The sequence below is a fragment of the Chiloscyllium plagiosum genome, chromosome 14, assembly GCF_004010195.1.
Source record: "Chiloscyllium plagiosum isolate BGI_BamShark_2017 chromosome 14, ASM401019v2, whole genome shotgun sequence".
In the NCBI taxonomy this organism is placed as follows: Eukaryota; Metazoa; Chordata; class Chondrichthyes; order Orectolobiformes; family Hemiscylliidae; genus Chiloscyllium; species Chiloscyllium plagiosum.
Window position 1 is genome coordinate 946,436 of NC_057723.1, and position 25,561 is coordinate 971,996.

At 42.8% G+C, this 25,561-nt stretch overlaps 1 protein-coding gene across 4 annotated transcripts in view; it reads left to right on the forward strand.

Annotated features, from left to right (window-relative positions):
• Positions 1–25,561, forward strand: part of LOC122556417 (protocadherin-1-like) — a 364,614-nt gene that overhangs the window by 282,839 nt on the left and 56,214 nt on the right. The window contains exon 4 of one of the 4 annotated variants that reach the window (XR_006313530.1): positions 17,576–17,648. The exons of the other annotated variants lie outside the window; for them this stretch is intronic. The gene's annotated coding sequence lies outside the window, so the exon portion shown is untranslated. The remainder of the gene's footprint in view (positions 1–17,575; positions 17,649–25,561) is intronic. 4 annotated transcript variants of the gene reach the window in all.

Here is a 25,561-nt window from a genome sequence, read left to right on the forward strand (position 1 = left end):
ATTATTGTCAATGAAGAGATAGCGAGTAAGTACTGAGGCACAGGTATGCGGGAGGAGCTCACAGACCAGATTTGAAAGCCACAAGTTCAAGATCTAAGACCTTGCTTCCTGATAGTTACATTCTCAGGACGAAGAGCCCCAATAAATCATTGCTGCTTCCTCAGGCCTTCAAAGCAGAGGCTAATTTTCCTGCTCAGATCTTGCGGTTCCATGTTGTTTGAAATCGGGCTGAACAGCGGTTGACAAAGTGCCCTCATCAACAATTACAGAATGAAACTCTCCAGAAGAATTGTAAAGCAAAGTGTGACAGATAAACAGACAAACAAGGAACAGGAACAGGCCACTTGGCACTTGCAGCCTGACCCTCCAACCATTCAATAAGGTCAGACAGATCCCAGTGCGGAGCATGAGGCAGCCAGTGTCAGACCATGTGGAGACTCCCTGCACTGCTCTGCTGCAGACAGCCCCTGGAGAGAGACTGATGTTTGTCTTTCTAACTTTCCTTCCTGTTTTTTTTCTAAGCTATGGTAATACTGTATACAGCTGTAATGTTACTGTGTATAGCTGTAATGATAATTCTTTTCATTTCCCCCATCCCGTAACTAATGATTGAAACTCAGTACCATTGTGGCTAAAGTGAAGACTGCAGGTGCTGGAAACCAGAGTTTAGATCAGAGTGGTGCTGGAAAAGCACAGCAGGTCAGGCAGCATCCGAGGAGCAGGAAAATCAACATTTCAGGCAAAAGCCCTTCATCAGGAATAGAGCCTGATCCCTGATGAAGGGCTTTTGCCTGAAACGTAGATTTTCCTGCTCCTCGGATGCTGACTGACCTGCTGTGCATTTCCAGCACCACTCTGATCTAAACTCAGTACCATTGTACCTAAGATGGGACAGTGAGTGGTAAATTTCTCATTTGAGTGCATGACAATAAAGCAAATTCGTTCATTCGTTCAGATCATGGTTGGTCTGATTTTAACCTCAACTCTATATTCCCGCACACCCCGATAATCTTTCATCCCCTTAGCAGTCAATAATCTATCCAGCTCGGTCTTAATATTTAAAGCGTCTGCATCTGCTGCCTTTTGAGGAAGGGAATTTCAAAGACTCACAGTCCTAGAGAGAAGAAATAATTTCCTTGTCTCTGTTTTGAATTAGATTAAAAATCACACAACACCAGGTTATAGTCCAACACATTTATTTCTAAGCACTAGCTTTCGGAGCGCTGCTCTTTCATCAGGTGGTTGTCAGGATCCTGTTCCACAGCTCCCTGATGAAGGAGCAGCTCTCCAAAAGCTAGTGCTTCCAAATAAACCTATTGGACTATAACCTGCTCTGTGTGATTTTTAACTTTGTCCACCCCATCCCAACACCGGCTCCTCCACCTTGTCTGTTTTGAATGGATGACCCCTTTGTTGATAAATTCTAGATTCTCCCACAATGAGGAATCACCCTTTCAGCGTCCACTCAGGATCTTATATGCTTCCCCACTGACTGAAGCCCTTGATAACCATTTTATTGTGGTGAGGTTCAGAGGAGAGAGCTTGTCGGGATGTCTCGTGTGAGATGTGTAGATGATGGAGCCTGCCCAGTGCAGTGCCCAATGCCTCAACGCTGTGACTGTTGGCCTGAAAGAGGACTCTGTTGTTGGACTGCCTACCATCCTAGTGGCTTAACACGGTATCACTGGTGATGTGATGGGAAATGCCTCAATTTCAATCCCATGTTTGACAGGATGGTAGTATTCTATGCCTTTCTGTATATGTCAGAGTGACAGACCATGGACAACAGATGCCTCAAATCCCTACAGAAATATCACTGGTAATATACAATATTAAGGAAGAGGCGATTCAGCCCATTATAGTTATGCCAGCTGTGTTGAGCTTTGTTGAATTAGTCCCACTCCCTTGCTCACTCTGTTTAACTCAGCGTTTCTGTATTTATCCAAATGCCTTTGACAATGAAGAATTGGTTCATGTATTTAAAAGTGTGATTTCAAATTCTTAAGTCTCTTTCTAATCCATGGAATTTTCTGACATTGTTCAGTCTTGTGTCCACAATTGCCTGTAGGCTGATTCCCAGCTCCTCTGTCTCTGTGCTTTCACACTGTCTGCTCTATATGAAGATGCTTTTGATCTTGGGGATAATTCACAGATGTCTCATTCTAGATTTAATTAAAATCCAGCAGTAAATAGCTTTGTGGGGGGAGAAAAACCTTTGAAAGTAAAGCATTGCTTGACTTTATGCTTTAAACATTTTTGGAATCTGATTCATGATTGTGCCAATAAATGTTTTATAATTGGCATCATTTGAGTTTGAGACAGTAGCATTTAGAACATGTAAGTTTGATTACATCACTTCTGGTGATGAATGAGAATTTTAAAGAATCATGGTATTGCCAGACGAGAAGTTGCTTGCAGAGTTATAGGATGAAGGTCAAACATGATGGGGGCTAAATGACTTTCCTCTGCATCCTGACAATTCTGTGATTACTGTGTGTGGGTTAGCAAGCGTGGGGGTGATGGGTCTGAACATGATTGGATGTGAGTCAGTAAATGAGAGTGGCTCAGTGGTTAGCACTGTTGCTGTACAGCACTAGGGATCTGGTTCAATTCCACCTTTGAGCAACTCTCTGTTTGGAATTTGCATATTCTCCCTGTGTCTGCCCACTGAATGCTCTGGTCTCCTCCCACATTCCAAAGGTGTATAGGTTAGGTGAATTGGCCACACTAAATTGTCCATCATGTTTAGGGATTTGTAGATCAGGTGCCTTAGCCTTGGGACATGTAGGGTTACAGGTAAAGGTTCGGGGGATAGGACTGGGTGGGATCGTCTTTAGAGGGTCGGTGTGGATTTGTTGGGCCAAATGGTCTGTTTCCCCAGTGGAGGGATTTTTTTAAAAAATGCTAATAAAAATAGAAAGTAGAAGCTTTTAAACTCAAGGTTAAAGATGGAAGTGGAAAGTTTGGAAAAGTTGTGGTGACAGAGAAAAAAGGAAACGGTGAGGGTTTCAGGTGAACTGAGTTGGGAGCAGAGTTCAAAGATGTCATGGGGATGGGATGGGCCCATGTGTGCAAACTTATCTTGGAGTCAACTATAAAACAATGTTTGCAAACAGCTTGGTTTGGGGAAGGTGATGGCCTATTGGTATTATTACTGGACTATGTCACTTAGAGACCCAAGTAATGCTCTGGGGACTGAGTTTCATATCCCACCACACAGCAGATGGTAGAATTTGAATTCAATAAAAATCTGGAATTGAAAAGTCAAACAATAACCATGAAACCATTCTCGATTATCAGGAAAAATCCATCTGGTTCACTAATGCCCTATAGGGAAGGAGTCATCCTTACCTGGTCTGGCCTACATGTGACTCCAGGCCCTCTCGGCAATTGGGTAATAAATGCTGGCCCAGCCACTAAAAATAACAAAGAGTCAGACACTTTCTGAGGAAAGGAATTCATAGAATCCCTTCAGCGTGGGAACAAGCTATTTGGCCCAACAAGTCGACACTGTTAGATTTGGAAGTAGGTGAGCACTTTGGAGACAGCGATCACAATTCTCTCAGGTTTACTTTAGTGATGGAAAGGGATAGATGTACTCCACAGAGCAAGAGTTACAGCTGGGGGGAGGGAAATTACAATGCAATTAGGAAAGATTTAGGAAGTGTAGAATGGGGAAGGAAACCTGATGAAGGAGCGTCGCTCTGAAATCTAGTGTGCTTCCAATTAAACCTGTTGGACTATAACCTGGTGTTGTGTGATTTTTAACTATGTTAGGACAAAATGTGAAAACTCAGTTAGGGCGCTTGAGGGTTACAAGGTAGCCAGGAAAGACCTAAAAAGAGAGCTCAGAAGAGCCAGAACGAGACATGCAAAGTTGTTGGCGGATAGGATCAGGGTTAACCCTAAGGTTTTCCATAGGTATGTCAGGAATAAAAGAATGACGAGAGTTAAATTAGGGCCAATCAAGGATAATAGTGGGAAGTTGTGTGTAAAGAGTCAGAGGAGATAGGGGAAGTACTAAATAAATATTTTTCGACAGTGTTCACTACAGAAAATGAACATGTTGATGAGGAAGATACAGAGATACTTGCATCTAGACTAAAAGAGATTGAGGTTCACAAGGAAGAGGTATTAGAAATACTGCAGAGTGTGAAAATAGACAAGTCCCCTGGGCCGGATGGGATCTATTGACATGATCAAGATTGTATCAGAGCCTACACTTGCATTCTATCCATGCTGCAAAAATCCTGACCATCTTTTATACATCACCATAAGACCATGAAGAGCAAGCATAGACCCTTCAGCCCATTAAGGCTGCTCTACTGTTCAAATGAGATCATAGCTGATCTGATAATCCTCAACATTACTTTCCTACCTTTTCTCTGTAACTTTTGATCCCCTTTCTGATTAAAGATCTGTCTTCTCAGCCTTGAATGCCTGAGTGACACACAGGCTCAGCATTCCTCTGTGGTAAAGAATTCCACAGACTCACTACCCTCTGCTCCTTGTCTCTGCACTAAACGTGTGACCCTTTACCCCACACCAGATGATGAAACATAGTAATCATCTCTCAACTAGAAATCACCACAGGGAGAATGTTGATAACAATGTGGCCCCTATTGGATGGTTTGGAGTCGTGGGCAAATCAGAAAAGGCCAGTCAGGAAAAATGTGCATACCTTCCTATTCCTCATACCTTTCAAAGGGAGGATCGAATACCATAAAGAAGCTTTGACATTCTAAAACACTGAGGTGGTTTTATTATCTCAAGTCACTGTCGACCCTCCAAGTAATGGATCAATCAAACCCACTGTAATGTCCATGAGACAGACCCGTGTGGGCAGGGCAGTGAACTGGTGAAAACAGCTGATGGTGAATTACACTGTGAGAGGGGGTGTGCTTTCAACTTCATGACCATGCAGTTCATAAATCAGGATTCCTGACTTTATCCAAGTTGTACCTTTAAAGATCCCTACCCTCACTTCCCGTCCATCCTCCTGAAATTCATGAAGCTGCACAGCACAAAAACAGACCCATTCGGCCTGACCAAGGTGACTAGCCGAGGTCTTTTTCCCAGGCTAGGGGAGTCCAAACCAAGAGAGGATAGGTTTAAGGTGAGAGGGGAAAGGTTTAAAAGGAACCTAAGGAACAACCTTTTCACACAGAGAGTGGTGCCTGTTTGGAATGAGCTGTTAGAGGAAATGGTGGAGGCTGGTACAATTGCAGTCGGTTTTGCTGTAATGCATGTTTATTCAACACAAATTGTCTTTAATACAGTTGAAGAATTTAGACTGTTATTTGTAGACGGTGAACTTTCCTTCCCTGTATTGGCTATAACGTGATTCCCTGCCCCACTTGTTTAAGTTGTGCGGCTATCATGAGATTTTCTTAAAATGTGAGAGTGTATGAGAACGGAACTATTGTATTATATCAGACCCGCCTGTCCAACATTTAAAAGGTGTCTGACTGGAAACATGAATTGGAAGGGCTTGGAGGGGTATGGCCCAAAAGCTGGCAAATTACATTAGATTAATTTAGGATATCTGTTTGGGATGGATGAGTTGGACTAAAAGATGTGTTTCTGTGTTGTATATCTCTGAGTGTATTCCCCTCCCCAACCGTGATAAATGTTGAAATTTAAACTCAATCTGAAAAGCCAAATGGTGATCATGAAAAGATTGTCAATTATTGTAAAAACCTATCTGGATCACTAATGTCCCTTCAGGGAAGGAAGTCTGTCATCCTTACTTGGGCTGGCCTACACGTGACTCCAGACCCACAGCAATGTGATTGACTCTTCAACCAATGAACAAATGAAAACAAATGTCCATTTATTGAATGTTTACTGTAATCGGATCTTGCTCTGGCCCAGGCTAGCTTCAGTTCCAGCCCCTCGAACCAGCCTTCAGACCATTACTGGTGAGGCAGCCAACAAAGTGCTCTTCTAGGTAAATGTGTTAGCTGTTGGTGCATAACCATCTTAATTAAGGCTGAATTTCAGGACTGGGATACTGTGTGTAGTTTTAAACTCAATAGTTAAGGAAGGATTTAATTGTATTCTCAGGTTTGCCAACAGCACATGTTTGATCCCTATGTGTGTGTGTGTGTGGGGGGGGGGGGGGGGGGAGTTGGTTACACTCAGAATCTGCCGTATTATCTCATCCCTCCAGAGAGTTTGTTGCTCTGTACCTTTGGGCAAAGAACTGAAGAAGAGGAAGATATTTGCATTACAGGTGGTACAGAGAGAGTTCATGAGATTTCTCCTGGGTTGAGGGTTGTCAGGAGGTAGATATTGAGTTAATTCTGTAATATCTCCAAACTTGAGGACAGCACAGAGCTGGGTGGGAGAGTTGGGAGAGTGAACTAGGAAGAGGATGCAGAAATGCTTCAGTGTGATTCAGACAGGCTGAGTGAGTAGGGAAACACATGGCAGATGCACTATAATGTGGATAAATGTGTGATTACCCACTTTGGTAGCAAAAAATGAGAAGGCAGATTATTCTCTGAATGGCAATGGATTGGGAAAAGGGAAATGCAATAAGACCAGGGGTATCCTTCTATACATCGGTTGCTGAAGGCTTCATAATGAGGGAATTCAAATACAGGAGCTGGGATGTCTTGTTGCAATTGTGCAGGGCCTTGGTGAGACCACTCCTGGAATATTACATGCAGTTTTGGTCTCCTTATCTGATGAAGAGTGTTCTTGTTATGGAGGGAGTACACCAAAGGTTGACCGGTCTGATTGCTGGTTTGGCAGGGCTGATGTATGGGGAGAGACTGGATCGATTCGGATTATATTCTCTGGAGTTTCAATAAATGATGGAGATTAGAGCAATCAGGGGTGTCTCATAGAAACTCCAAATGGATTCAAAGAGTAAATACAGGAAGGAAGTTCCCAGTGACCGGGGAACCAGGAGCCACGGTCTAATACAGGATAGGCTGTTTAGAACTGAGCTGAGGAGGAAATCTCTTAAGGCAATAAACGGTGAGCCTGTGGAACTCTCTGCCACAGAAGGTCGTTGAGGCCAAAACATTGAGTGTTTTCAAGAAAGAGATAAATATAGTTCTTAGGGCTAAAGGAATCAAAGGGTATGGGGAGAAAACACAAACAGAACAGGATGATCAGTCATGATTATTGTAAATGGCAGAGTAGGCTCAAAGGGCTGAATGGCCTCCTCCTGCTCCTAGTTTCTATGTTACTATGTTTCATGTCTATAATCTCTGATGTTAGTAAGAAATCACACTTATAGTCCAAAAGCTTTATTTGGATGCACCAGCTTTCGGAACACTGTTCCTTCATCACATGACTCGCTACCCACTGAACGACCAGCGTTCCAAAAGCTAGTACTTCCAAATAAACTTGTTAGACTATAACCTGGTGTTGTGTGATTTTCAACTTTATCCTCTCCAATCCAACACTGGCACCTCCTCATCATCTCTGATGTTAAGCAGGTATCATCGAAATGTACCAGATACAGAAGGCATCGATAGGATGCAGTGAGGGATTATTCGCCACCTGGAGAATTTAGACGCAGGCAAGAGTGCTAGGATTACAGAGCAGACACCTAGCCAGAGATAAGGAGACATTCCTTCACTCAAGAGGCTCAACTAGCACCAAAGGATCAAGAATGCTCCACCTTTAAGTGTATGCAAGGGCTGAGATGTTTGGTAAAGTAGATTTTTGGTTTCACAAAATGAAGGGATATGGAGAGAGGATAGAGAGGTTTGAGCTTGATGATCAAGCATGATTCAATAAGATCTTTTGAAAATACTTTCACAGAACATAGTCAGGAGAGTGATTGCCCTGGAGAAGTCAGTGGTGTGTTCCAGCTACTTGAACCCAGGGTCTGCAGCAGTTCAGCACCACCTTCTCCAGGCCAATTAGGGGCAGGCAAGAAAAGCTGATACAGCCACTGACACCCACATCCTTTGAACAAGTTCTGGTTGAATGATGGAGGAGGCTTGAGGAGCTGAATGACCTATTCTGATTCCCGTTTCTTATGATCTTACCAATGTTCACTAATCTTAGTCTTTTCCATGTCTACTTTACCAAACATCTTTATATTTTGAAACACCTTCTTCCCAACTCATCTTTCAATCCTTTTTCTCTCAAGAACAACTGTAACATTGCAAATTTCCTCTGCCATAAAAAAAAAACAGGAATTCTCTTTCAAGTGTAGGTATTTTTTTCTTACTTTGTTGGATTAGGTGCATAGTCCATATCTAATAAAATCTGCACTTTCTCAATGTAAGTGGCCCGATTAACACTGAGAGCTTGTCAAGGATACCTACAATGAGCCTGTTTAATAAAAAACAGAACAAGCAGAGAATACAGTGCCAGGAATTCAGCCTGACAGTCAATGATTTGATTAACTGTTCACATCATTGCAGTAAACTGGGGAAAAGACATGTATTCCTTGCAGCAAGTCATTTCCTGAAGCACTCCTGAAGAACTTCAGAGACAGTTAATTATATTGATTCCATTAAAACCAAATTATGGTTGGATTTTAAATCCTTGTATATTAAATTTTCACTCTGCAAAATAAGAAGTGATCTGTTCATGGACGTACAATAATCCTTGTGTGTCAGTGAAAAGAAGCACATCTGGTTTTTATCCACTGACCTTGCCATCTAATCTTCTCTCAGCACCTCTCTGTACTTCACCCTCCACAGCATCAGTTCCCCATTTCTCAACAAGGCCTTTGTCATCCATGGACGTATTGTGGCTCTTGCATCAACATCATGGCCTTAGATGTCGATCTTTAATGAGTGACATCTTAGAGCTGGTAGGACTAAGCCTCCTGGTCTAGAGGTAGGAACAATACCACTGCACCAATAGAGCCTAAACTAAACAGTCCTTTCTTATATCCAGCAGAACTGGATGGTTTCTTTTCATATTATGAAATTCACTATTTTTTTCATCTGGGAATTCCAAGACAATGGGACACATTTTCAAGCTGAGAGGAGAGAGTTTTAAAAAAGAGATGAGGAGCAAATCTTTTACACAGAGGGTGATTTGTGTGTGGTATAAACGTCCCAAGGAAGTGGTGGATTTTGGGTATAATGACAGCGTTTAAAAGGCGTTTGGATAAGTACATGAATAGGAAAGGCTTGGAGAATATGGACCAGGAGCAGGCAGATGGGACCAGTTTAGTTTGGGGACATGGTCGGCATGGACTGGTTGTTCCAAATGGTCTGTTACCATGTTGTATGACTCTATGACTATTTAAAATTCATTCACAGGGTATGTGTGTCACTGGTTGGGCTAGCATACATTACCCATCTTTAATTGCCCAGAGGATAGTTAAAAGTCCGCCATAGTTGTGAGACTAGAATCTCACGTAGGCCAGACCAGGTAAGGTTGGCATTTCCTTACTTGAAGAGTATTGGAGAGCCAGATGAATTTTTCGGAAAGTTGAGAATGATTTCATAGTCTTAATTCCAGGTTGTTTTGTATTGAATTCAAATGTTGCCATCTGCCATTGTGGAATTCAAACCCAGATCCCCAGGACATTACCTAGATCTGTGGATTAATAGTCTGGTGATAATATGATCACCACCCCCTAAGTGGATCATTTAGGATTATATTCACTGGAGCTTAGAAGAAGGAGGAGATCTCATAGAAACCTGTGATACCCGAACATAACAAAACAGAGTAAATGCAGGAAGGCTGTTCCCAATGAACAGGGAGTCCTGAACCAGGGGTCACAGTCCAAGGTTACAGGACAGGCAATTTAGGACTGAGACGAGGAGACATTTAATCACCCCAGAGAGTGGTGAGTCTGTGGAATTCATTAACACCGAAAGCAGTTGAGGTGAAAACATTGAATGTCTTCAAGAAGATGTTAGATATAGTGCTTAGGGCTTTTAAAAAATCCACTTGTGGGATTTGGATTTCGCTGGCTAGGTCAGCATTTATTGTCCATCCCTAGTTGCCCCTTGAGAAGGTGGGGGTGAGCTGCCTTCTTGAACCGCTGCAGTTCATGTGCTGTGGGTTGACCCACAATGCCATGAGGGAAGGAATTCCAGGATTTTGACCCAGTGACACTGAAGGAACAGTGATATATTTCCAAATTAGGATGATGAGTGACCTGGAGGGGAGCTTGAAGGTAGTTGTGTTCCCATGTACCTGCTGCCCTTGTCCTTCTAAGTGGATGTGGTTGTGAGATTGGAAGGTTCTGTCCTAGAATCTTTGGTAAATTCTGCAGTGTATCTTGCAGATGATACGCACTGCTGCTACTCAGCGTTAGTGGTGGAGGGAGTGGATGCTTGTGGATGTGGCACTAATGAAGGGGAATGCTCTGTCCTGGATGGTATTAAGTTTCTTGAGTGTTGTTGGAGCTGCACTTATCCAGGCAAGTGGAGAGTATTCCATCACACTCCTGACTTGTGCCTTGTGGATTGTGGCCAGGCTTTGGGGAGTCAGGAGGTGAATAACTTGTTGCATTATTCCCAGTCTCTGACCTGCTCTTGTAGCCACTCACCTCTATATCATGAGTCCAGTTGAGTTTCTAGTCAATGATAACACCCAGGATGTTGATAGTAGGGGATTCAGCAATTGTAACACAATTAAATGTCATGGGGCAGTGGTTAGTTTATCTCTTATTGGTGAGGGTCATAGCTTGGCATTTTTGTGGCATAAATGGTACTTGCCACTTGACAGTCCAAGCTTGGATATTGTCCAGATCTTGTTGTATTTGAACATGAACTGTTTCAGTATCCGAGGAATCAGGAACGGGGCTGAACATTGTACAATCATTGGCGAACATCCCCATTCTGACCTTATGATGGAGAGAAGGTCATTGATGAGGTAGCTGAAGTTGTTGGGCCTCAGACATGACCCCTGAGGAACTCCCGTAGAGATGTCCCTGAGCTGAGATGACTGACCTCCAACAACCACAACCATCTTCCTTTGTGCCAGGTATGATTCCAATCAGTAGAGATTTTGTCCATTGATACTCCTTGATTCCAGTTTTACTGTTGGTCCTTGATGCCACACTCTAAAAGGGACCAAAAGGTACAGGGAGAAAGTGGGAACAGGGGACTGAGTTGGACGATCAGCCATGATTATACTGAATGAAGGAACAGGCTCAAAGGGCTGAATGGCCTACTCCTGCTCCTATCTTCCAATTTAATGGAACCTGATGGAGAACGTCTTTGCAATATGACCACTGAAGGCTTCTTTCACAATCACAGATGTCCCAACACTCTACAATGAATGAGGCACTTGTGTGCAGTAGTTGCTGTTATGAAGTTGGAAATGCATGAGCCAATTTTCACACTGCAAACTCCCACAAACAATGAGACAACAAGACATCCTGTCCACCACGGCAATGAAAGAACACTGCTCTACTCTCTGAAGCAGAACCATGGGACATTTCACATCCACCTGAGACAGAGCTAACAAGGCCTCAGCTTGAAATTGCATCTGCAAGGCTGTGCCTCTGACTATGCAGCACTCCCTCAGTCATGTTCTGGGTCTGCCACACAATCCTCAAGTCTTGAAGCTAAGCAGTTCTAACTCAGAGGTTGCAGCCATTATGAGGGTGGTTCAATTTATTGAATGTTTTTGAAATTCACACCATGGCTATTAAACATTCCAGCTTATGGCAGAGGTACAAGTTTGGATCATCTCCATCTTATGATGAGAATCTGACTAATATTGCAGCTGAAGTTCAAGACAAGTTGGGCAGTTTGAGAATAGCCATGCAATATCAACACCCATTCAGAGCAGCATAGTGGCTCAGTGGTTAGCACTGCTGCCTCACAGCACCAGGTACCTGGGTTTGATTCCATCCTCAGGCAATTGTCTATGTGGAGTTTGCATATTCTCCCTTGTGTTCCTTGGTTTCCTCCCATAGTCCAAAGTTGTGTGGGTTGGGTGGATTGGCCATGCCGATTTGCCAATATATCCATGGATTTGCAAACTAGATAGATTAGCCACAGTAAATGCAGGATGGGGTAAGGAGCTGGGTCTGGATAGGATGCTCTTTGGAGGGTCACTGTGGGATCAATGAACTGTAGGAATTCTATGGTTCTATGCAACTCCCCCCACCAAACTTTCCCTTCTTTGCAATGTTTGTACCTATTTGAGATGATGATGCCAATCAACTCCCAATCACATCTTATCAATTTCACAGTCGCCTTTTCTTCTCACACTCCCCCATCTCTGTTGGACTGCTTTTGTTCTGCCTCTTCCTAGTGGTGTAAGATTGAAAAATGTTTTAAATGGAGACATACAAATCAGATCAAAACCTGGGTCTTTATTCATGGTAACAACCTAGACAAACAAAGATAATATCCACCACACTGACACTCCATCTCAATATACTAGTAAACAAGCTAAACCCCTCTCTTTGATCAATGAAGGTAAATTATGTTGCGAACTTTATTCAAGGTCCCTGATTTTGAAAATTGTTTCACATTCAAAATGGTCTCAACGGGTTTGAGTGTTGGATCTTTGCCAGAACCGAGATTGACTATCCATTCATCTTTGTGTTACACAAATCAATAAATTATCATCATATAGGTAATAGCTTATTGTTTTAGACGGAGATGCACATATTACTGCATCTATCTCATGTACTTTCACCTCCCTGTAAGTGATTTCACTTGATGTGTTGGAAAGTTCTGATGGGTACATGCAAAGTGAGACTATGAGAAGGGTACATGCAAAGTGAGACTATGAGAAGAGACTGGGAGCTAACATATAAAGAAAAGCAAGTCTTCAGTAACTATGATGGAGCAGCAGAGGTTCCGAAGAAGAGTTGTATTAGACTCAAAATGTTAACTCTGTTTCTCTCTCCACAAATACTGCAGGACCTGCTGAGCTTCTCCAATACTTTCTGTTTTGATTTCAAATCTCTAGCATCTACAGTCTATTGCATTTATTAAGAGTCAGATGTTTACACAAAAAGTGGCTAAGATCTGGCTTGCACTGCCTGAGAATGTGTTGGAGGTAGATCATTGTAGCTTTCGAAATAAATACAATCTGAATGGAAAAAATTAGCAGGGCTACAGGGAAAATGGGGGAGTAGAAATCTTGGAGTCGACCTTGAAGAGAGGCTAGCATGGAGATGATGATGGAAGGGTTCTCCTGAGAGTTGAACTATAATAGTTGGTGGGTAAAGACTCACCGAAATGGCTGTCAGAATGGATTGGGCCACAAAATCTCCTGAGAAAATGCACTTTTGACCTAATCCATATAATTACAAAACTTGAGGCAAATGGTTATTTCCATTGTTTGTTTCAACAGTTCTATTGTCAAAGAAGATCCATGATGGTGAGATAGTGAAAAAGAGCGGTTTGTTCTTAGAAGGCCTGAAATTCTTGACAGAGAACAATTAACATCAAATGAGGAAACATTTTGACAGTGTAGTCTTTCCTTTATTGCTCACAGAATTGTGTATAAGCTTATGTTGTGGCTGTACAGGACATTGGTTAGGCCACTTTTGAAATATTGCATGCAATTCTGGTCTTCATCCTATTGGAAAGATGTTGTGAAACTTGAGAGGGTTCAGAAAAGATGTACAAGGATATTGCCAGGGTTGAAGGATTTGAGCTCTAGGGAGAGGCTGAATTAGTTGGAGTTATTTTCCCTCTGGAGTGTTGGAGGCTGAAGGTTGACCTTAAAGAGGTGTATAAAATCATGAGGGGCATGGAGAGGATAAATGGACAAGGTCTTTTCCCTGGGGGGGTCCAGAACTAGAAGGCATGGGTTTAAGGTAAGAGGGGAATAATTTAAAAGGGAATAAGGGGCAATGTTTTAATGCAGAGGGTGGTGCGTGTATGGAATGAGCTGCCAGAGGAAGTCATGGAAGCTGGGACAATTACAGCATTTAAAAGGTGTCTGAATGGGTATATGAATAGGAAGGGTTGAGAGGGATATGGGCCAAGTGCTAGGAAATGGGACTAGATTAAGTTAGAATATCTGGTCGGCATGGATGTGCTGGTCGAAGGTTCTGTTTCCGTGCTGTACATCTCTATGACTCTATGACTGTATGAGCCAAAGCATACATTGGGTCACTGATTGAGATGAGGACAAATGTCTCCACTCAAAAGGTGGCCAATCTGTGGAATTTTCTACTACAGAAAGCTGTGGAGGCCAAGTCAATGAATATATTCTTTTTGATATTAAAGATAGCAAGGATGTGGCGAGAAAGTTGAAACAGGGGACTGAGTTGGAGGATCAGCAGTGATCATATTGAATGGAGGAGCAGGCTCAAAGGGCTGAATGGCCCACTCCTGCCCCGAGTTTCTATGTTTCTATTTAAATTAGTGTTTAAAGGAAGAAAGCAAGATTGAGATGCAGAGTGGTTTAAGCAAGAAATTTCAGGGTTCAGGACTAGAACAGCTGAAAGCACAGTTGGTAATGATGAAACGGCCAGAATGAGGAAAGCTCAAGTGGCTGAAATGTAGAGGATCACTGATCTCATGATGCGTGATATTAAATTAAATGAATAGAGAGGACAGCCTGGAACGCCCAATGCAGTCACTAACACAACAACAAGTCTTAAGTCTTGGAATTGCAGTCTTTAGCTGAGACATTCAGCAGTTGCCTGTTCCAGCTTTACCTGGAGATAAGCTTCCAGGTCATTGCTCCAGATACCCTGGACTCTGCTGTTGCAAGTGAAAGATGCAGGCTATTAAAAAATGAAAAATGATTTTGAAATATAGCTAGCTTAAGGAGATTTGCAGTGAAAAAGCCAAAAGAAATAATGGAGAGGCCCTGCACTGGGATTATGTGTTGTGAGAGGGATTGGTCCTTTCATAAATTTTCATGTTGGCATGTAACGATGAAGAGGAAGCATTTTCATGGTTTTTGATCAATACCATTGTATCGAAGATTAAACTCTGCTGGTAAGTCGAGAAATATAAAACATAAATTTCCAAAACTGCAGATTGTTTCTGCCTCCCCCTCTCGACCAATTCTGCTCACATATAGCTTCCTGTATCTGAAAGCTGTCATTCCCATCAGAGAAAGACTCATCACACAGTAGCTGCACTTCACACAATTATTCCCCTTCATATATTTACTCTTAACCCACTTTGCCCCCTTCCAACAGTCACTGCAGTTCACGCAGTCATTCCTCTATTTTCTTTTGGTACTCATCACACAGTCACTTCCCTTCACCTTGTTGCCAACCCTTCAGTACTGAGTCAGAATTGGGATGTTCAGTGTTAGCATGACAGCACCGGCCTGTCCGCATGCTCTCCAAGAGCCCCTTTCCCAATCACTTCAACCACACTATAGCTACTCACATCCCAGCAAGGAACACGAGATGGTGACCAGGTGTTGGGAACCCTCGCAAACCTTTTTTTCTTTGACAGTCCAGCTTATGGTAGAGGTAGAAAGTTGGATGATCTCCATCCGCTCATGGGAGTCTGAAATCTGGCAAACCAGCTCATGTCAGCTGTGGCCAAGTGAATAACACCTTTTACCTCTGTTTGGAAGTGTGTGCTGTTGATTCCCACACCACATAACGTAAACCGACCCGCCCAGTGTAACAGTGAGGGAGTGCTGCTCTGTCAGAGGTGCTGCCTTTCACCTAAGATGTCAAACGGAAACACTAGGCAGACTCTAACCTACTGCAGATGCTGAAGGTTAGAGTCAAGATTACAGTGGTGCAGGAAAACGTCAGCCAGCATCCGAGGAGCAGGAAAAATTGACGTCTTGGTCAAAAGCCCTGATGAAGGGTTTTTGCCTGAAATGTTGATTATTCCTGCTCCTCAGATGCTGCCTGACCTGCTGTGCTTTTCCAGCACCACTCTAATCTCAATGGAAACACTGTCTACTCTTTCAGGTGCAAGTAAACAATCCTGAGGGACTGCTTTAGAAAAGACCACTGCTATTCCCATCTGACCATTACTTATCCCTCAAACAGTATCTTAAAGACGGATTATCTACTCACGATAACATTCCTGTTTGTGGGAGCTTGCTGTGCACACTTTGGCTGTGGCACTGCCTACATTGCAGTGATGACCACACTTTACAGACATTGAACTGGTTTTAAAGTACTTTGGTCTTGCGGTGGTCTTTACTCACAATAGTCTGTGGTCAGAAGCTGACAGGATGATAGAACCCGCAGATATCCATGTACACATTGGGAAACTCAGTCATAAACTCCCTCAGTCTGAGCTGCTGAAGCAACAGAGTCATAGAATTGTCCTGCAGCAAACAGAGACCTTTTGGCCCATCGTGCCTGCACTAGCTCTTCAAGGGAGCAGGGTCAAAGCAGCCTCTGTGACTTAAGCAACCAGCCTTATGTACTTCAGGAGATGCTGGGATGAGGTAAGGAGCTATTACAGTAGAGACAGAATACATCTCAGGTTCAAATTTTAAATATCACAGCAGCAGAAAGCTTTTTGTTATTGAGTGACTTATTACAAGATCACTAATGAGGGGGCTTCATTTTAAAGTGAAAGGTGAACGATTTAGAGGCGATTTGAGGAAAACTGTTTTGCCCCAAATGACAGGGGGTGTCTGGAATGCACTGCCTGGGGGGTAGTTGAGGTGGGAAATCTCACAATCTTTAAAATATGAGTAGGTAAACACTTGAAATGTCATAACATTCAAGTCTATGGGCCAAGTGCAGGAAAGTGAGTCTAGAGAAGATAATCGTATAGTTTTGGTTGTATACACACAATAGGCTGAAAGGTCTCCTCTGTACTGTCTAAGTCATGCTGAATAATAATTTTTTGTTTATAGGAATACATTTTAATTTAAAATTATCGTGTGCTTTGACTCCTCATATATGTCCTTGCTAAAGTTATATGAACGCAGGCTTAATTCCTCACCAACACCCCCTCACCAACCCGCTCACCAAATACTGTCCTTCACATTGTATCTAAATAGTGAGGGCCGTCACACTGTTGGACCAGGAGCAGAGGTTGGTGGGTGGGGAAGAGCTGGGAAGAAAAGCTGGTAGCCAACTCTGTCCTGATCTCACTTAATGTCTAAAGCCATGGCCCTTCCAGCACATTGACTGGATTTTGCTGGATTCTGGAATTCCTGGCTTTATTTGCTAACTACTGGCTCCACCTCATCCCTTGGCATCTGCCCCATTCCCATCTTGCCTTGGGTTCCCGAGGCCAACAATATCATCCTGACTGCCTCCCAAGCGAAGCTCTGACCAGAGTCCAAAGCTAGCACCTTCGATAAAAACCAGACGTGGAGGTCTATAATAAAAACAGAGAATGCTGGAGAAACTCAGCAGGCCTAGCAGCATCTCTGGAGAGAGAAACAGAGTTAACATTCAGAGTCCAGTTTGACTCTTCTTCAGAATTAAAGGGAGCTGGAAAAGGATGGAACTATCAAACATGAGCGCTGCTTCTCTCTCTCCAGATGATGCCAGACCTACTGAGTTTCTCCAGCACCTTCTGCTTTTATGTCTGGTCTTTTTTGACTCCATTTCAGAGTTGACCATTTGACTAACTTCCCAGTTATTTCCTTTCCTACTTCCTACTTTGCTTTTCCAGTCAGTCTGAAAAAAAAACTCTAAAATCTTGAACCTTACTCCCCTCTTCTTTGTCTCTCTTTCTCTTTTTTTTTGATTATTTTTCTATATATGCAGCTATCGCAAGCAAAACCTTCTGAACCGAGAGCTGGGTATCGGGAGATGGTTACGAGAATGCTACTTTAACACAGTAAGAACTGGGCAACAGAAGAAAATACTATAAGCTTGAGATCAGTATTCAAACGCAGTTGGGTCTAGTTCATTCTGTAGTGCCTCCAAGCAAGAAGGTCCAACTGGGAGCAGTGGGGAACCTGGAATTATAATGGAACTAGTTCACCTTGAGGTTGTGATTGCATTTTCTATTCCTTGAGTTCAGAAAGAGCTGGCCACTTGCTGGAGCAGGACCTGATCCAGTCCACAACATGTTCCGAGGCCTTCTTTCTGGTTGTAACTAAGAGATATTCAGCTGAAGGCTGAGTTCACTTGGTGCCACACATGGAGCTGGAGATTGCGATAAATCAACAGGTTTAGGAGGTGGGGAGAGGTTAGGGGATGAGGCAGAAAGTGGTTCTTCTGTCTGACTGGGGAGTCCAGCAGTGTAGGACAATGTTCTCGATCCCCTCAGGAGGATTGACTGCCCTTTGATGATGGAATTCCGTCAGTTGTCAAGAGCACTTTTCCTTGCTTACCACCACTCCCTAAATCTTAGTTCTTTTCCCCGTTGTGATTTGCGAGCATTGAGATGTACTGGCCATGTTCCCATAATGCGTCTAGTTCAGCAGAATCAGGAAGCTCCCTACATTCACAATTGTTGTCCCCAAGCCCATTTCTGCCCAACACTTGCATTAATAGCCGTCCCAGGTGGTTGGAATCCTGACGGGCTTTCCCCATTGATTGCCAGGAATGTTGTAACAAATGGCAGCCTTTGCACAGTTCCAAACAAGTGGAACACTGCCCTGCCCCATGTGGCTGAGTTGCCATGTTTCTGTGAGTTGTAACCAGTGCCCAGTCCACCCCAGTAACCAAACATGGTTAGTCATTCCTCATCCATTCTGATTCTTGGGGAAGGAGAGGGTGTGGGGTGGGGGCAGAGATGGGGTTGGGATGTTGGTGGGGGGTGGAAGGTTGCCTGAAGGTAATCTGTTAATGTCTTGAGCATATTTTTGTTTTGGTTGTTGGTTGTACTTTAGAGTGAACTAACCAACTGTTCTTGTAATTATAAACGGGTAACTGAAATAAATTGTTGAAAGAATCACCTGTAATAAGGGGTCAGTGCTGGAATTAGAGAAGGATGTGGTTTTGGGTGTCAGTGTTGGCTTCTGGCGTTTACAGAGACACGGGACAGAGGGAGGCTCAATGTGAACAGAACGGACATTAGAGAGAATTGTCAGCCTACTTCACATTACCCAACCAAACATCAAACTGCAGAACGTGTTGCAGGTTCACCGTTGCCCATTTGATGCTCTGGTCCTTACAAGCCCTCTGGTTTCATCTTTCATTCTCCAAGGAGGAACAGCCTGAGGCTAGAGCTGGCTGGATTGAATTGTTGTAATTCTGCAGGGGACACAATTGTTTCTTCACTTCTCAGTTGGTCTGAGTGATAAAGTTAAAAATACACAACTCCAGGTTATAGTCCAACAGGTTTATTTGGTAGCACTAGCTAGTGCTTCCAAATAAACCTGTTGAAATATAACCTGGTGATGTGTGATTTTTTTTTTAACTTTGTCCACCCCAATTCAACACTGGCTCCTCCATATCATGGTCTCAGTAATATCACCTTTCCAGAAACTACAAAGGACTTCAGCAGTTGCTTCCTTGCCCCCCCTCCCCCCCCCCACCCATTAGGGAAATTGCTGCTAAAAGCTTCTACTGGTGTGAAGAGCAAACTCCTGAATTTCTCTTCGACAGTTGTCTGTCCCCATTCCCCATCCCCCGGCTCTTCCCATTGACTTGTTTGAATTGGTTGTGTGAGTAGTTTGTATAAAATAGCTGCATGTTATTGATGAACACTTGTGAGTGGATGTCTCAAGTTAATACTGAGGCGCTGGCCTTGGGTAAAAGACTCAGAGTTCTCATTATGTGGAAAGCCTTCTCCAGTTGTCTTTATGCAGAAGGCACAACTCATGCTGTTTTTTTTGTGGAAAGTGAGTATACATCATGTGAGGGGAGGAGTCATGACTCCACTATGATACACCAGACAGATCTTTGTAATTCAGATAAAATGGGTTGAACTCATGTCATCGAATGATAATCGACTTCCCTTCCTTTTACTGCATTTATCCTTTGTTGGATGAGGCCTGTGGCATCTTGGTTGTATAATGTTCTGAGGTTGTGGGCTCAGATCCCACCAGGATGGTTGGGGAAATGTGAATTCAATAACATTTGGAATTTAAACTGCCGTAATGGCATCATGTAACCACCAGTGACTGTCAGATAAGGCTATTGGGTTAGCTAATGTCCTTTAGTGAAGGAAATCTTCCATCCTTATCTGGTCTAGCCTCCATGTGACTCTGGATCTACAGTAATGTGACCGATAAGTATGTAAGTTAGCTCGCTGAGCTGAAAGATTTGTTTTCAGACGTTTCGTTGCCATAACTGGGTAACATAATCAGTGAGAGTCTCCGGTGAAGCGCTGGTGGTATGTCCCGCCTCTCTATTTATAGGTCTTGTTTTTTTTAAAGTGAGTGACGTCATTTCCCTCAGAATCCAAGATCTATAAATAGAGAGGTGGGGCATACCACCAGCACTTCATCAGAGACTCTCACTGATGATGTTACCTAGTTATGGCAACGAAACGTCTGAAAACAAACCTTCCAGCTCAGCGAGCTAGCTTACATACTTATCGTCAATCTGAGCTAAAGTATTGCTAATGTGACTGATTCTTAATTGCCCTCTGAAATCGTCTGGCAAGACATTAATAAATACTGTACTGAACACTGCGACTATAACCCCATTGTAAGGGTAAAGTCACCATGACCCTTCCAGATTGTAGACTTGTTCTGTCATTACAGAGAGATGGTTGGCGGTGGTGTACACTGAGGATTCAAGGGGAAGAGTTTGAGAAGGGAAATCTTCATGGTAAACTCAGCTGGTTTGGGAACTGCACCCAAACTGTTAGCCTCACAAACTAGCCATCCAGCCAGCTGAGCTGACCAACCATTATACGTTTCATAGGGTCCTATAGAATGGAAACAGACCCTTTGGCCCAACTCGTCCATGCCGACCACGTTCCCAAACTAAACGAGTCCCACCTGCCTGCGTTTGGCTCATATCCCTCCAAATCTTTCCTATTCATGAACTTATCCAAATGTTTTTTAAATGTTGTAACTGTATCTGCATCCATCACTTCCTCTGACAATTCATTCCACTGGAACAACCGTCTGCATAAAAAAAAGTTGTCCCTCATCCTTTTTAAACTTTTCCTCTCACCTGAAAAATATGCACCCTAGTTTTGAACTCCCCCACCCTTGCTAGTCACCTTATCTATACCCTTCATGGTTTTATAAAGTCACCTCTCAACCTCCTACGCTTCAGTGAAAAAGGTCCAAGCATATCCAACCGAGATTTATAAATCAAACCCTCCATTCCTGGCAACATCCTGGTAAATATTTTCTGAACAAGTTTATAGTGAGTAAAAAGACACAGATCAGCAGTTTTATTGCTTTATGGATTTGCACTGTAAGGTTTTGAGCTTCTGAAATGCAGAGTGAGGTATGGGGGCTCTGATGATTTTTGAAGTAATCTCAGCCAAGGAGAAACATTGCTGCATTTTTGGATCCATTGGGAAGTCAGAAGCAGCATTCCAACCTGCATAATGCCAAAAGAAAATCGATCTGTCTCATCCACCACCTTCATTTCTCAACTGTTGTCCTGAAGGCATTGACTCATGTTGGCAATCGAAGACAATTGAAGGAGAAACCTCACCACACAGCAAGTGGTTACCATATAGAGTATGGTGGAGGCAGATTCATTCAAGTATTTTCAAAAGGAATTTGCTAAAGACTTGAGGGAACGTATTTGTAAAACTGTGTGGAAGTGGGACATGCTCATTTGTCATTTGTTAATACATGGTGCTGAAAAGAGGGACATGTTGATGTAATATTTCCTCTTGCATTCTTGAGGACAAATGCAAGAATACCAAGTTTTGAATGATCCAAACTGTTTCAGCCACAGGGGAAAAGGGCCCAGATTGGTTGGCAACTCAGCTGACTGCTTCAGTCATTGCCATGGAAAAAGCAATGGGGAATATATACATCCTATGTTTCTAAGAAATGCAAAAAGTGCGCATTGTAACAGATATACTTTTGTTTGCAGAGAATGTGCCCCTATTTAGGAATGTTGGTCACTTTTAGCAAACATAAATGATCAATGAACTTGATTGCTTCTCTTAAATTGGTTGTTAATGTAGCTATTAACACTCTCGGAGCTTTCCAGCGAGTTATGGAATTATGGAACTCCATTGAATAGTCAGCATTTTGATTTGGGTTTTGCAAGTGTGGGCTTATTGAGTAGAGACAGTGTTCTAGGAGAAAGTGAGGACTGCAGATGCAGGAGATCAGAATCAAGAAGAGTGGTCCTGAAAAGCACAGCAAGTCAGGCAACATCTGAGGAGGAGGAGATGAAGAGCTGATGAGGATTTCCTGATGAAGGGATTATGTCCGAAACGTCGACTGTCCTGCTCCTCAGATGCTGCCTAACCAGCTGTGCTTTACCAGCACACACGTTTTGAATACAGACTCTCCTCTGCCCATTACAAACATCCAAAAGAGCATACTATTTCTTTTAATCAGTCAATTGTTGACCTTTAAAACTGGCATCAAGCTAGCAGTGAAATTTTAAAATAACATTGGTCTGTTGGTTTCCATATTTAAAGATGGGGGTACTTGCATTGGAAGCAGGACATGGAATGTTCATTGGCTGACTTATGGAATGAAGAGGTTGTCTAATGAGGAAAATCTGAGAAATTGGACCAATATTCATTGGAGTTGAGAAGAATGTAATGTGAACTTATTGAAACATGCGATTCCGAGACAGCTTCACAGAGTAAATGTTGAGTAGTTGTTTCATTTTGCCAGGAGTGGGAGGCACTGGTCTAATGGTGTTATCAGTATTAGTCTATTAATACATTTATATTAATCCTGAAATGCTGGAAATGCTTTGGACAGACTAGGCCCCTCAAAGATCAGCAAGGCAGCCTATGTATGGAGCCTCAAGAGATGGGGGAGATACTAAACAAGTATTCTGCACCAGTATTTATTGTGGAGAAGGACATGGAAGATATATAATGAGGGGAAATGGATGGTGACATCTTGAAATATGTACGTATTGCAGAGATGGAGGTGCTGAGTGTCTTGAAATGCAAAAAAGTGGATAAATCCTCAGCACCTGATCAGGTGTACCCAGAACTCTGAGGGAAGCTAGAGGTGTGATTGCTGGGACCCTTGCTGAGATATTTGTATCATCAATAGTCACAGGGTGAGGTGCCGGAAAGATTTGGAGGTTATTATTTAAGAAAGGTGGTAAGGAAGAGCCAGGGAACTGTAGACCAGTGAGCCGGATGTCGGTGGTGGGACAGGATTTACATGTATTTGGAAAGCCAAGGACTGATTAGGGACTAACTTGATTGAGTTTTTTGAAGCAGTAACAAAGAGGATTGATGAGGGCAGAGCAGAGGATGTGATTTATATGGACTTCAGTAAGGTATTCCCATGGGAGATAGGTTAGCAAAGTTACACCTCGTGGAATACAGGCAGAATTAGCCATTTGGCTATAGAACTGGCTTGAAGGCAGAAGACAGAGGGTGGTGATGGAGGGTTGCTTTTCAGACTGAAGGCCTGTGGCCAGTGAAATGCCACAAGGATCTGTGCTGTCCACTACTTTACATCATTTATATAAATAATTTGGATGTGAGATACAGTCAGTAAGTTTGCAGATGACACCAAAATTGGACAGCGAAGAAGGTTACCTCAGATTACAACAAGACCATGATCAGATGGGCTGAGGAGTGGCAGATAGAACTTAATTTAAATAAATGCGAGGTGCTGTACTTTGGGAAAACAAATCTTAGCAGGACTTATACACTTAATGGTAAGGTCCTAAGGAGTGTTGCTGAACAAAGAGACCTTGGAGTGCAGGTTCATAGTTCCTTGAAAGTAGAGTCACAGTTGATAGGATAGTGAAGAAGGCATTTGGTATGCTTTCCTTTATTGGTCAGAATATTGAGTATAGGAGTTGGGAGGTCATGTTGCGGCTGTACAGAACATTGATTAGGACGCTGTTGGAATATTGAGTGCAATTCTGGTCTCCTTCCTATCGGAAAGATGTTGTGAAACTTGAAAGGATTCAGAAAAGATTTACAAAGATGTTGCCAGGGTTGGAGGATATGAGCAATAAGAAGAGGCTGAACAGGCTGGGGCTGTTTTTCCTGGAGCGTCAGAGGCTGAGGGGTGATCTTATAAAGATTTATAAAATTATAAGGGGCATGGATAGGATAAATAGACAAGGCCTTTTCCCTGAGTTGGGGAGAGTCCAGAACTAGAGGGCACAGGTTTAGAGTGAGAGGGGAAAGATATAAAAGGGACCTAAGGCGCAACTTGTTCACACAGAGGGTGGTATATTTATGGAATGAGCTGCCAGAGGAAGTGGTGGAGGCTGGTACAACTGCAGTACTTAAAAGGTGTCTGGATTGCTATGTGAATAGGAAGGTTTTAGAGGGGTATGGGCCAAGTGCTGGCAAATGGGACTGGATTAAGTTAGAACATCTGGTTAGCATGGATGAGTTAGACTGAAGGGTCTGTTTCCATGCTGTACATCTCTATGTCTCAATGACTTGTGTTTGAATTCTCCTATGCAGGTGGGAGAACTTGAATTCAATAAAAATCTAGAAGGAAGAATCTAATGATGATTGTGAAACTATTGTCAGTTGTCAGGAAAAGAAAACATCTGGTTCACTAATGCTCTTTAGGGAAGGAAATTGCCGTCCTTACCCTGGCCTGGCCTACATGTGATTCCAGACCCACAGCAATATGATTGTCTCTTAACTGCTCTCTGGGCAATTAGGGATGGGCAATAAATGCTGACCAAATAAGTTTTTAAAATCCTGTTATGGGACCCGGTTTACAAGTAAGCAATTTCCTGTTTAAGATGGTGATGTGGAAGTCTTTCTTTTCTCAGAGAGCCTTTAGTCTTTGGAATTCAATGGAGACTGAACTATTCAATACAGGGATTGTAGAGGGCAGGCAGGAAAGTAGAGTTGGAATGCTGCGTGCCGTTTTGGTGGCAAATTATAGAAAATGACATCGGTGCATTGGAGAGTTTGGAGGAAAGATTTACAAAGATGATACCAGATTTTTACATAGTGGAAAGATGGACAAACCACATCTCTTCTGTCTTGGAAAAAAGTAGTGCTGAAGAGTGGCAAAATACAGGTTTTTAAAATTCTAAAAGGTTTTGAAAGAGTCTGGATACAGAGGGAGTTTGTATTTGGTGGGGAGAAAGTTAGATTAGAATTCAGCAATACAAGGCAATCATTAAGAAATCCTAAAGGGAATTCAGAAAACAATCTCACTACCACAGAGAGTTGATGATATTAAAGGAACCAATCTGCATATACCGCAATTTATAAATATTTGAACGCAAAAACTGCAAAACAAAGTTGCAACTGTTTTCCTGCAATATATTTTACAGATCCTCAGTCACAGAAATATCACTCCTGTGCCATCTCTTTAATTTCTTACTGAATCAATCTTTCTATTTTTCTTTCTTACACACTGGAGATAGTTTGTGGCTTCTTTCCATTTGTGTTGGCCATAACTTCCTTTCAGTCCTGGCAACTTATGAAGATTGGTTCATGGGATGTGGGCACCACTGGCTAGACTAGCATTTATTGCCCATCCCAGTAGCTGGAAGGTAGTTAAGAGCCAACCGTATTGCTGTGGGTCTCGAGTCACATGTCGGCCAAACCAGGTTAGGACATCAGTTTCCTTCCCTAAAGGGCATTGGTGAACCAGATGTTCTTTTTGCCCCTGACAAGTGGCAATGGCTTTACTTCCAGATTATTATTGAACTTAAATTGTCCCCTCTGCCACAGTGAGGTTTGAACCC